Source organism: Poecilia reticulata, chromosome 1, assembly GCF_904066995.2.
Source record: "Poecilia reticulata chromosome 1, P_reticulata-male-v2, whole genome shotgun sequence".
NCBI classification, from domain to species: Eukaryota; Metazoa; Chordata; class Actinopteri; order Cyprinodontiformes; family Poeciliidae; genus Poecilia; species Poecilia reticulata.
In genome coordinates this window covers 31,773,602-31,786,596 of record NC_088830.1, presented here as the reverse complement: position 1 = coordinate 31,786,596, position 12,995 = coordinate 31,773,602, and the positions used below count along the sequence as shown (strand labels likewise).

The following is a 12,995-nucleotide window of genomic DNA, read 5'->3' as shown; positions in this document are numbered from 1 at the left end:
CATCCATCCATCATCCATCCATCCGTCTGTCCATCATCCATCCATCCATCATCCATCCATCATCCATCCATCCATCATCCATCATCCATCCATCCGTCTGTCCATCATCCATCCATCATCCATCCATCATCCATCCATCCATCATCCATCCATCCATCCATCCGTCTGTCCATCATCCATCCATCCGTCTGTCCATCATCCATCCATCATCCATCCATCCATCCATCCGTCTGTCCATCATCCATCCATCATCCATCCATCCATCATCCATCCATCATCCATCCATCCATCCATCCATCCATCATCCATCCGTCTGTCCATCATCCATCCATCCATCCATCCGTCTGTCCATCATCCATCCATCATCCATTCATCCATCATCCATCCATCCATCCATCCATCCATCATCCATCCGTCTGTCCATCATCCATCCATCCATCCATCCGTCTGTCCATCATCCATCCATCATCCATCCATCCGTCTGTCCATCATCCATCCATCCGTCTGTCCATCATCCATCCATCCGTCTGTCCATCATCCATCCATCATCCATCCATCATCCATCCATCATCCATCCATCCATCATCCATCCATCATCCATCCATCCATCCATCCATCCATCATCCATCCGTCTGTCCATCATCCATCCATCCATCCATCCGTCTGTCCATCATCCATCCATCATCCATCCATCCGTCTGTCCATCATCCATCCATCCGTCTGTCCATCATCCATCCATCCGTCTGTCCATCATCCATCCATCCATCCATCCATCCATCCATCCATCCATCCATCCATCCATCATCCATCCATCCGTCTGTCCATCATCCATCCATCCATCATCCATCCATCATCCATCCATCCATCCATCCATCCATCCATCCATCCATCCATCCATCCATCCATCATCCATCCATCCATCCATCCATCATCCATCCATCATCCATCCATCCATCATCCATCCATCCATCCATCCATCCATCCATCCATCCATCATCCATCCATCCGTCTGTCCATCATCCATCCATCATCCATCCATCATCCATCCATCCATCATCCATCCATCCATCCATCCGTCTGTCCATCATCCATCCATCATCCATCCATCATCCATCCATCATCCATCCATCATCCATCCATCATCCATCCATCCATCATCCATCCATCCATCCATCCGTCTGTCCATCATCCATCCATCCGTCTGTCCATCATCCATCCATCCATCCGTCTGTCCATCATCCATCCATCATCCATCCATCCATCATCCATCCATCCATCCATCCATCCATCCATCCATCCATCCATCATCCATCCGTCTGTCCATCATCCATCCATCCATCCATCCGTCTGTCCATCATCCATCCATCATCCATTCATCCATCATCCATCCATCATCCATCCATCCATCCATCCATCCATCCATCCATCCGTCCATCCGTCCATCCATCATCCATCCATCCGTCTGTCCATCATCCATCCATCCGTCTGTCCATCATCCATCCATCCATCCATCCATCATCCATCCATCTGTCTGTCCATCATCCATCCATCCATCCATCCATCCATCCATCCGTCTGTCCATCATCCATCCATCATCCATCCATCCATCATCCATCCATCATCCATCCATCCATCCATCCGTCTGTCCATCCATCATCCATCCATCCGTCTGTCCATCATCCATCCATCCATCCATCCATCCATCCATCCATCCGTCTGTCCATCATCCATCCATCATCCATCCATCCATCATCCATCCATCATCCATCCATCCATCCATCCGTCTGTCCATCATCCATCCATCCGTCTGTCCATCATCCATCCATCCATCCATCCATCATCCATCCATCCGTCTGTCCATCATCCATCCATCCATCCATCCATCCATCCATCCATCCATCCATCCATCCGTCTGTCCATCATCCATCCATCATCCATCCATCCATCATCCATCCATCATCCATCCATCCATCCATCCGTCCATCCATCATCCATCCATCCATCCATCCATCCATCCATCCATCCATCCATCCATCCATCCATCCATCCATCCATCCATCCATCCATCCATCCATCCATCCATCCATCCATCAGAACCAAACCCAGAGGAAAGGAAAGCAGAACAGGGATCTGATCTCCACCAGCGTCTTCCAGTCATACTGATGAGCTTCGCAGGCAGTGAAGGCGACATGAATGGAAATCATCTGAAACCTGAATCTGCTGCAGTGGGTTACAGTTTGAACAGCAAAGGAGTAAAAAACAAACTGAGCTGCAGAGAAAACGCTGCTAAAGCTGCAGGATGGATCAGCTGTGATGGAGTCACAGCTGGGACAATTTATCCAAAAGTGACAAATAATTACATTTCCATGCATTTTTAAATAAATAAGGAATTTTTTGCACCTTTTTTAATCTATCCATCTCTTTAAGATTATATATGTATTTTTACACGTCTGTTGTATCTAATGAGGCCTCTGCTTAAAAATTAGATAAATAATATCATCACTTTGCTCTCTAGCATATTTACACTGCCTGTAATATCAGTTTCTTGATAAAGAGATAAATTTCTTTGTTATTATGCAATAATTTGCATTCATTTACTCTGTAAAATGATAGAATTTGCACATTATTTTATATTTTTGTCTCCCTGGTGACATAATTTTAAATGTTAAATCAAATGTTATTTTCAGCCTTTTCACTGTTTTACTCTTATTTGAATAATTTCTTGAGCACTGCAAAAGCACAGAATTATACCAAGTATTTTTGACCCAGTTTCTGGTTCAAATATCTTAAAACACTTAAAATAAGACAAAACTAAACTACAAGTAACTTTTCAGGGAGAAGCAGAAGCTTGTTTTAAGTTAATGTTCTGATTTTATGTGTAGATTTTTTCACTTATGGGAAAAATGTTTTGCTATAAGTGAAATAATCTGTGGAAGTAACTTTTGTTTTGTCGTATTTGAAGTGCACTACGATATTAGCAGTAGAAACGTCATAAAAACTTCAGATTTTAAGTTTTTTCAGTCTGTGAATCCATGTTGAAGTTGTTGCTTCTTCTCTTCCCACCTTCACATTAATCCTAAAGATTTTCCAGCTTTTTGCAAACAAGGTCAGTGGAAGCAGGACGCACCGTTTGGACACTCTGACCGTACTTTGCTGCGACGGCGGTGCCGTGCGGAGCCGCAGATAATTTCGCCCTCCCTCCCTCTCACACACACCGTGAGGACACAGCGGCGCTGAAAGCAAAACGACTCAATGAAAAAGGAAAACTGTATTTCTTGGAATCCACTTACACCCAAATTACAGAGACATTCTTGGCAAGGCTCGCGGCACACGGGTAACACAATGTGCTGCAGCGCGGAGAACATTCTGGACATTCATCAAGCCTACGACACCAAAGACCAAAGTATTAAAATTCAACAATATAAAAAAAAAAAAACAGACTAAAGTCAAAAACTAAATGAAGTCCATTTCTCTTCGTTTTGGCCGGGTTTCAGTTGGTTTGATGGATTCTTTTGTTTTTCCCTCCTTCCTCCCTGCTGGCCTTCGTCACCAGGTTGAGCTGCAGCGCGGAGCTGAAGGAATGAGGGAGGCAGCGGCGCGGCGCTCCGTACCAGGAGGAGCAGGACGCAGGCAGCCCTCCCTGGACCCGCAGGCACTGCACTGCAAAACGTCCTACCAAGCGGTCTGCAAACATCTCAATGCACTTCAGACGAGTAGCTTTTCAGCAACACGTAGGAGCTTGTTTGATGTCAGTAGTTCCTTAGTGCTGATGAGAATGTTCTGGTGCAACTGGCAGATTATTTCACTTATCACACTGGAAAAATGTCTCGTTATAAATTAAATAATCTGCCAGTATTTTTCATCAATACTGAGGAACATTAAACATTAAACAAGCCTACGCTGCTGAAAAGTTACTTATTTTAGGTGTACTAAGGTATTTGCACTAAAAACGAAACTATTTGGTAAGATTTTGTGTTTTTGCAGTTCTCGGGTAAAAGTGAAAAGTATCTGTCCAAGAAATTACTCAAAGAAGAGTAAAGATATTTGCAGAAAAAACTAGATGAAAATACTTGCTAAGATTTTGTGCTTTTGCAGTGTGAAGCTTTGAAACATCCAGAATCTGAAGCAGAACATTTAAAATATAACAAAACTGACATACGTGGCTTTCACAGTTAAAAGACTATAACAATTTCACTGAATATTAAGGAATCATTGACTTAAAACAAACTCCGTCGTCTTGCTGGAAAGTTACTTCTAACTTAGTCAAGACTAAGATATTTGCTGTAGAGACTAAGAAAAAATACTTGGTAAGATTTTGTGTTTTTGCAGTGAAACCATCCATATATGCAGCAGATGATACAACTCTCTGCACACACACACACACACACACGCACACACACACACACACACACACACACACACACGCACACACACACACACACACACACACACACACACACACACACACACACACACACTGCCCTCCCTCTGTGGCTCTGCATGTGTCCTGTCATATCTCCTTCAGCCAGTAATTGTCCCAACTTATGGTGTTTCTTCCTGAAGCCACAGTTTAGGGGAAGTGAAATCCTTCTAAGTGACTGTCACAATGCATCAGCCTCAGGCGGGGACACGCTCCGGCTTCCTCCCCCCGCTCCCCCGTCCCAGGGCTGCTCCCCTCCTCGCGCTGTAAGTGTGTTTTTCTCGCTCAGACGCTCCACTCCGTCGCTCCCCGTCACCGCTGCCCTCCAGGTCCCCCCGCCCCCCCGGTCCGGGTGGAACCCGAAAAGTGAGGCTCTCTGTCTCCGACCTGATCTCCGCGCGGTCCTTGTTCACCAGGACTGCGTCTGCAGGGAGCGGCGGTGGGTTTTCCTTTTTCCTCTGACGGGACGCTCACTCTTTGACACACTTTCTCGTGCAAAAAGGCAACAACAAAGAAAACCAGAGGGTGATGAAAGGTCGCGACCCCGGCGCGTCACGGGCCTGTGATGCATGAGCCACTCCTTTTCTGCCTCTGACCTCGTTTCTCGGGACTTTTTCCTTCTTATCGGCCCTCAGTGCAACACAAACAGCGGCTGGTCGCTTCATTCAGCCATCGGGTCCAGCTGGCGATGCACCGATCGCTAAATTACAGATTAAATTGGTCCAATTTTTACCACACTGCAAAAACACAAAATTTTACCAAGAAATGTTTGCCTAGTTTCTACTACAAATATTTGAGTTCATTTGAAATGAGACAAAGGTAAGTTAGAAGTAACTTTTCAGAAAGATGTAGGAGTTTGTTATAAGTCGATGTTCTGATTATTAATGTGGATTATTATCAGAACATTATTTATAACATGAGAAAAAGTCATGTTACAAGATGGACTTCGACATTTTTATGAATATTAAGGAATAATTTACCTCATAAACTTGTGGAAAAGTTACTTCTAAGTTAGTTTTGTCTTATTTTAAGAGTTTTAAGATATTTGAGATGGAAATGAAACCAAAAATACTTGGTGAGATTTTGTGTTGTCACCCGCTCTGCTACCAATACTTTTTATCCAAATACAATCTATCACCAAATTCTTGTTGTTTAGATGCTTTATTTTATGATTTTGCTAAAACTTTAAGAATGTAAGTAAAGTTAGTATAAGTGTTGACAAAATACTTTATTAACATATTTACATCATAAAACTAATTTGTTTCTATCATTTTCTAAATAAACAGCATAAAAAATTATAATCTGAAAATATATTTTTATGGTAGAGTGGAGGGAATCTAAAGCTATCGTATCGATTATCGCGCTAATATTGATGTGATAACTTGATATCGATATTATTGATCATTTGGATCAATCTGCCCACCGCTAGTGTTAAGAATTGCTTTACAGAAACTTACTTTAAATCACATTCGGAGTGAATTGATGCATCTTTGGTAAAAATAATAATAAAAAAAATAATCAAGAATTAGCAACAAATCGACCGCAAACAAAAAGTTGCGTTAAAAGACCGGCGGCCATTTTCTCCACATCAAACTCGTCGCTCTCCAAATAAAAAAACTAATTACCGCAACAAAATAAATCAATTAACTGTAACAAGTTACCCTCAGGTGTGGTAGAAGGTTCTGACGGTGTTTTCTCTCGTCCCGTTGGGGTTTCGGACCGTTTCTCCTGAATCTTTGGACGCATCGTCAACCTTTCATCGACCAATCATCTGCAGGGACCCCAGAGGTCTGGCAGAACCCGGCGCAGCGGGGGAGGAAGGGGGCGCATGCGGTCATTCACTCATCGCTTGGACGCTGTCCGGCTCTTGTTGTGCTTTTATGTTGGTGAAGTATGAGTGTGTGTGTGTGTGTGTGTGTGTGTGTGTGTGTGTGTGTGTGTGTGTGCGTGTGTGTGTGTGTGTGTGTGTGTGTGTGTGTGTGTGTGTGAGGCCATATGAAGGTCAGGTGCTGGTCACCAGATGTTAACTGTTTGCGCCGAACCACAGAAAGAGAGGAAGACAGGAGGGACAGTTTCTTCATCTCACGCTTTACGTCACACACGCTCAGAGCGACGCTAACAGGGCTTAGCTTTCAGCTGAAGCTCGTCAGAAGAACCGGTGGCGGTCGCCGCACGCAGCGACTCTGAATCGGCTGCGGTCGGCTGGGAGAAGTCTGGGCCCTCGCCTCGCTTCGCAGGCGGCGAGCCGAGTTCCCAAAACTGTGAGGCTGCTCAGAGCCGCGCCTCTGTGTGTGGCCTTCCAGCGCTCAGGCTACTGCTGCTCTGGATATTAGCTCTTCTGTATGTCGGGCTATTAAACACCAATCCCCAGCTACAAATACACACACACACCACTTCCCTTTTGGGCTCAACTTCGGGGGACATAACAGCTTTGGCTGGTGAAAACTGTGTGGGCCAGAAGAAGAAATGTTCCAGCTGGAGAGAGAAAGCAGAGGCAGACACTTTTCAGGACATCTGAGGAGAGAAACGTCTTGGCAGAGCAGCGAACACTGTAAAAACATAAAGTCTCACCAAGTCTAGTTTCTAATGCAAATACCTTAATGCACATTAAGCAAAACAAAACTAACTTATGAGTAACTTTTCAGTAACATATAGGAGTTTGTGTTAAGTCAATAATTTCTTAATGCCGATGAAAAAGTACTGACAAATTATTTCACTTGTGGGAAAAATATCTTGTTACATGAGAAATAATCTGCCAGTAAGGAATTATTTACTTAAAATAAGCTTTTACATCTAGCTGAAAAGTTTCTTGTAAGTTAGTACACTTGAAATGAGACAAAACTAAGACATTTGCACTGCAACCCACTTGGTAAGATTTCATGTTTTTGCAGCGAAAGAATCCGAGAAGCCAAATTCAGAGTAGAAAAAGAGGAGTGATCTTTCTGCGCTGCACTAAAGCAACAAAAGCAGAATAAATGAGGACCAACGTGTGAAATGCAGGAAACCAGCACAGAAAGTGGAGAAGGAACAGCAGCTGGAGCGTTGCTGCTCATTCAGCACTTTGCCAAATCAATGCCACTTGAGGAGCAGGATCCGCATCCTGAGCTCAGCGCGACGCATCAGCGAGGCTGTGGGCGTGTTGGTGTGTTCGCCTGCAGGGCCGGCCGCGTTGCTGCGAGGTGGGCCGCTGCAGTCCACATTAGGGTCCAGTAATGTGTTAATTTATAACCCTATCACCCCGGACGCCTGCGTTATCCATCTGTGTCACCCGGCAGGCCCACGACATCTATCATCCAGAGGGGAAAACGGCCGTTCTGGGCGGATTAAGCCACAGATTCTCCCCGTTTCTTTCTCTTTCTGCCTGATCTGTGGCATCTGTCCACGTCCCTTTCTGTTTGCTCCCGGTTTCCCAGGGCTGGTGATCAATTTGAGCCTGACAGACTTCTCGGTCCGGTCTAACTCCAGAGTCTGCCAAGCGGCTGAACTCTCTCTCTCTGCTTTAATGCTCTCCCTCTGGTTTGTTATCAGTGATCAGGGACTGAATTACTCCAAACACTGACCTGCAACAGCTGCCTGTCCAGGATTCTGCCACTGATTCTGGAAACACAGCGACTATTTTTACCCAATAACTCATTCACCGGGTACAAATACAGTTTAAATACCAGCAGTTGTGACCCACAAACAGCTGACATCCATGATTACTCTCTCAAAAAACACTTGGAACTATTTTAATAGTTAAAACTCCAAATACAGCTTAAACAGTAAAAACCATATTAGCACTAGCATAAAACCTAACATCTACTGTTCAGCTGAATGTTACCACTGACCGAAACCACAAAGAAGACGACAGGAAGTAGCTGGATGATCATTGCTCCGCAAGTTTTTTAGTGACAAATTTATTCATGTGTTTTTATTTAATGGAAATTTCTAACTTGTGTTTTATCAACATTAGCAGAGTATTGACAAACGTTTGCATGCATTTGTAATATAAACAAATCTACTGCTGCCAAAAAACACAATAAGTTTTTACATCCCAGCTGCTATTTGCACTATTTTATTTACACACCTTGTTAACAGTTTGTTGTTTTATTAAAGAACATTGTTTAAATGATCCTGCACAGTTGCACATTCCTCTGGATCAGAGTTTGCATTGTTTCTTATGTCATCCTTATTTCTATACTTTCATCTTTGTGTGATTTTACGTGCTCTGATTGTAACTTTGCTGCTGTTACTCCTGGACAACAACTACAGATATTTCTGTTCTGTCCCATCAAAATGTTTTCAATGCATGAGACAAACCCAAACTGGAGGAACTTCTGCAGCTTTTTGTGATGCGTTTGCTCGTCTGTTTGCATTTGTGCAGATGACCCAACCTCTCTCTGCCACGACTTTGCAGACCCTAACAACACACAGGGGTAAATGATCGATACTCACCCTCTTTATTCAATTTCACAACATTACGACAAGCAGCGCTCGCACACGTTCATGCAAATGTGAAACACGAATGCAAAACAAAGAGAGGAAGGCCGGTTTGCAGCATAAACTCTGCTGTAACTCAGGCGGAGGTCGCGGAGGCAGAGACTGACGGAGACAAAGGAGGGGGTCAGATGGGAAAGACAAGCTGGCAGTTTCACTTTTAAAGAGTGCAACAGTCATCACAAGAGGAGAAAGGGAATCTGCCCATTAAGACTAAGTGGATGTATATTAGATCATGGAGGTAAGGAGGTGGGCATTTACCATCAGCCCAACTCAGACGCAACCTACGAGATCAAAGCGTTCAGCAGGACTTTAAACTTTAAAGTCACGCTCGGTTTTAGAGGATGTCTCCGAGGGACGTCACCTCTGCGAAATGAAGGCAATTAAAAGACTATCAAAGTCACCGCCCAGTCCTTGGAGATCAAACCAAGCCTTCGTCCTCTCCCTGTCTGTCCCCCCTCCGTTCTTATCGCGGCGGTACAGTTAATCCTCCTCCGCTCCTCCTCCCAGCACCGGGTCCCTCTGGGGGTGCGAGAAAGGCTAAAAGGCGGGAGCACATTTGCCACTTGCCAGCGACACATAATACGGAGCGAGGCAATCAACTTTGGCTTGACATGCATTTGCTCATCTCACACACACATCCAGCCCGTTTCCCCCCACCACCACCCACCCTGCTGGGAAATTGAGGGGCGAGGATGGGGGGACGGGGAGCCTAAATTAACACTTGACATTCAATACGGTCAGGTCCTTAATTGGCCGGGGCCTTCCTGAGAAGGCAATTTTCTATTCCCCAAACTGCCCCCGCGCAGCGCCATGCGCCGTGCGCCGGTGTCGTCTGCGTACGTGTGCGGGGAGCAGAGAAACCGGATCTGACTGCACTGCAAAAACACGACGTCTTACCAAGGATTTATGGTCAAGTTTCTACTGCAAAGGCCTCAGTGCACTGGAAATAATACAAAACTAAATCACAAGTAACTTTTCAGCAAGAAACAGGAGTGAATGATTCCTGAATATTGATGAAAAAGGAAAAAATAGTTCCACTGGCAGATTATTTCACTTGTAACATGGGAAAAATGTTTTGTTAGAAGTTAAATAATCTGCCAGTGAAACTAGCAGTTTTTCTTCAATTCTATGTGTTTTCCAAGAACATAGTGTCATTTCATAACATAATCAAGTAACTATGTTTCCTTCAGTTGTTATAAAAATGCTGTACATATCAAAAACGCTGCGAAATCGAGCCTCTGTCTCTTTAAGGAGCTCCTGCTCTTTCTCCGCCTTCAGGAAGTCATCACAACATGGCTCCTCTATTAACCCTTTAACACGTTTTAACCAGCGCTGCTCTGTGAAGCAGCTCCAGTAAGGAGCTCAGCTGATGCTCCACCAGGTGTTTGCTAATTGCTGATGGCTAGTCTGAAGGAGCTGAGTGGGGAAGTGGTGCTGCTGTGCTCAGAAGCTTGGAAACTGCATCTCAGAGGAGGAGCTTTGCCCTCAAAGGCGGCGCTAGATCCACCCAGCGACTCTGAATTACTTCGTCCCACCCAGTAAATAATTCATGACATTAACTATTTTCTTAAAACAAACTCCTACATCTTGCTGAAATGTTAATTGTAAATTAGTTTTATCTTATTTCAACAGGCTGGTAAAATACTCAAAACTTTTACTCAAGCAAGAGGTAAGAGTAAACATCCAACAAATGAATCAAGAAAGAGTAAAAATGCATTTGGTAAAAGGTTACTCACGTATTGAGGAACTGACCAAGTTATTAATCTTTTAATAAAATAAACAGATGGACCAAAAATATAAAGTTAGTTGGAAATTTTGGTATCTTAAGGATGAAAATGACAATAATTCATATAAGTAACAAAATAAAAAAATCAGGCAAAATAATTTTTTCCAAATCAGTTTCTTTCAATAAAAAACTTTAACAAAAACTGCAGGTGTGAGTCTGTATCTGCAGAATTTATGGTTAAAACTTGTTTTACTCAAGTAAGAGTAGAGATGCTTCATGATAAAGTTACTCCAGTAAATGTAACTAGTTACTATCCACCTCCGTATGCTAAGATATTTGCACTAGGAACTAGACTCTGTGTTTTTGCAGTGTGGAAGCATGTGCTGCAGACCCACCGGGGGAATGCATGCATGCGTGTGTGTGGCAGTGGGGGCCCGGGCCCCCCGAGCCCCCCGGGTTCCTCCCGCTCTCTAATGAGGCTGGATGAATTAGCGCTACGTGACATGATTTCAGCTCCTCCTTTGTCCTCCTCATCCACCAGCCTGGTGGGGTTTTTTTTCATGCCAGTGACAGGCGTCTGGTGGCCGGAGAGAAAGCGCCGGCAGCGAACCCCGCGGCACGTCGCACACCTGAACACACACACACACACGCACACACACGCACACACACACACACACACACACACACACACACACACACACACACACACACACACACACACACACACACACACACACCTGGTGTAACGCACACAGAATGAAACTCTTTCTCCTTCCTCCCGTTGTTTTTCCACTCACTCACACAAACGCAGACAGACTTGCACTTCCCCGCGGATTCGGTTACAGTTGATGTTATTACAGCTTTCAACCTGAGAGGTATTAGGCTTCCTTTAACAGATCTGACAGCATTTACAACACAGGCAAGTCGACGCCTCTAATCGCCTCTGCGACTTCAGACTATTACCCATTGATCTCCAAACAGAGACGCCTCCTCGGTTGCTTCTCCTCGTCGTGCTCAGAACCAGAGGTGGGTCTCCGTGTGGAGTAAAGTTTGATCGCAGTATTTTGCGTTACCATTGTGATAACGATAAAAGTGACGATGATACCTACTTGTGACAGCATTCGCAGCACCACAAACACAAATTCTGCTCTAGAAAAACATTCCTCTGTGTGCAACACGCATCTTCAGGACTCCGGTCACATAAAGAAGTGATTTCCACCACTAAGCTGCACACAGCAGCTGCATATTGGCAGATTATCGAACAAACAGTGGAGAAAATAGCAAAACTAACAATCCTGACAATCCAGTTTTAAAACATAATTAATTTAAATTTATTGTAACAATGATAATTCAAAAATCTTGTGAAAAATTATCACGATAAACAATAAACGATACAATACATAACCAAAAATGCTACTCATACTAAACATATTTTTACTCAAGCAAAGTAAAAAGTAGCCATCAAAGAAATGACTAAAGCAAGAGTAAAATAGTATTTGCTTTCCTTTACTTCAGATTTAATCATATTATTGTTATTCTGAGTAGAAAACATCCGCTGCTGCCCTTAGATCACAGTCAGTCATTAAACTGCTCCTGTACCTTTAACTGTAACAGCTTCTGCTGTTCTTTTCTTTGTGTCTGAGCAAAATGAAGAAGAGCGTTTGACTCTGGCGGCAGACTGACACCAGTGGGTTCAGAATTACATTCAGACTGAAGAAAAAACAAACTAAACACAAACTGATCACGTGGAGAAAGGCGAGACTTACAGAAGCATTTAATGACGTGTTAATGTAAAGTTTGCTTGTTATGGTGGCCGAGCTGGGAGCAAACAACTGGACCGGGTTTGTTCACGTCTGCTGGACAGAAATCAGAGCAAAAACAAGTTTTTAAAGGCACAAAACATTTTTTATGTCCAAGTGTAAAACAATCTGTTTTACAGTATTTAATTTAGATTTTATTTGTCGTATCACCAGCAGATGAACAAAATCAAGCTATTTTTACATCGTTCCAAAATAGCAGCATAGATATAAAAACCGTTAAATAATATCAAAACGCATCAAAGTAGATTTTATAACATTGGTGTTCAAACTTTTTGTCAGATGGTCCAAAATGGTCCAAAATAGTCAGTGTACAAAAGCACTTGAGGGCCCAAAAATATATATTTTTAAAAATTATATCACCAAAAATGTTGTGATTTTTTTTCCTACTCAACAATAATGATGAATTTTAATTAAATAAATAAAATAATATTTTTTTTGTAGGATTGGGATCATAGCTGAGATAACTAACATAACTGAGAAAATATTTAATCTATTTGGCTCTACAGTAAAAACAGTTTTCATGTATTAATACAGCAACTAAAAACAAATT

General features: G+C 43.3%; 1 protein-coding gene across 5 annotated transcripts in view; it reads right to left on the bottom strand.

The window, feature by feature from the left end:
* Nucleotides 1–12,995, bottom strand: part of bnc2 (basonuclin zinc finger protein 2) — a 222,604-nt gene that overhangs the window by 107,926 nt on the left and 101,683 nt on the right. The gene's annotated exons all lie outside the window — the stretch shown is intronic.